We start from the raw sequence: 411 nt of genomic DNA on the forward strand, positions 1-411 counted from the left end.
CCCTCCCTCTCTGCCTGCAGCTGGTCAAAGGCTGCAGCGTTTGGGGGACTTTTGGTATTTGAGGCTGTCTGAAGGGCGAGCGGGTGTTGGGGGGCAGGTGGTGTGATGGTTTAGCACACGCTGACTTCCTGCTAGGCTGTATTTTTAGCAAGGCCAACCCCAGATAACCCACAGGTTCAAGCAAAACTGTGAACCAAGTGTGCTTGAAAATGAAAAAAGAAAAATTGATGCTGTGTATGGAGGAAGGTGGGGGAGAGGAGAGGATGGCACATGTGAAACTGGTACCAGTGCAGCACAAACAGGGCTGGTTTCAGGAGGCAGTGGGCAGATCTTATGCTGTTGCCACAGCCGTGAAAGCTGGGGCTTGTTACTGGCAGGGGGGGACTTAATGTTTACTGAAAACCTGGACGG

The sequence above is a fragment of the Buceros rhinoceros genome, unplaced genomic scaffold (genome assembly GCF_000710305.1).
Source record: "Buceros rhinoceros silvestris isolate BGI_N320 unplaced genomic scaffold, ASM71030v1 scaffold24665, whole genome shotgun sequence".
Classification (NCBI taxonomy): domain Eukaryota; kingdom Metazoa; phylum Chordata; class Aves; order Bucerotiformes; family Bucerotidae; genus Buceros; species Buceros rhinoceros.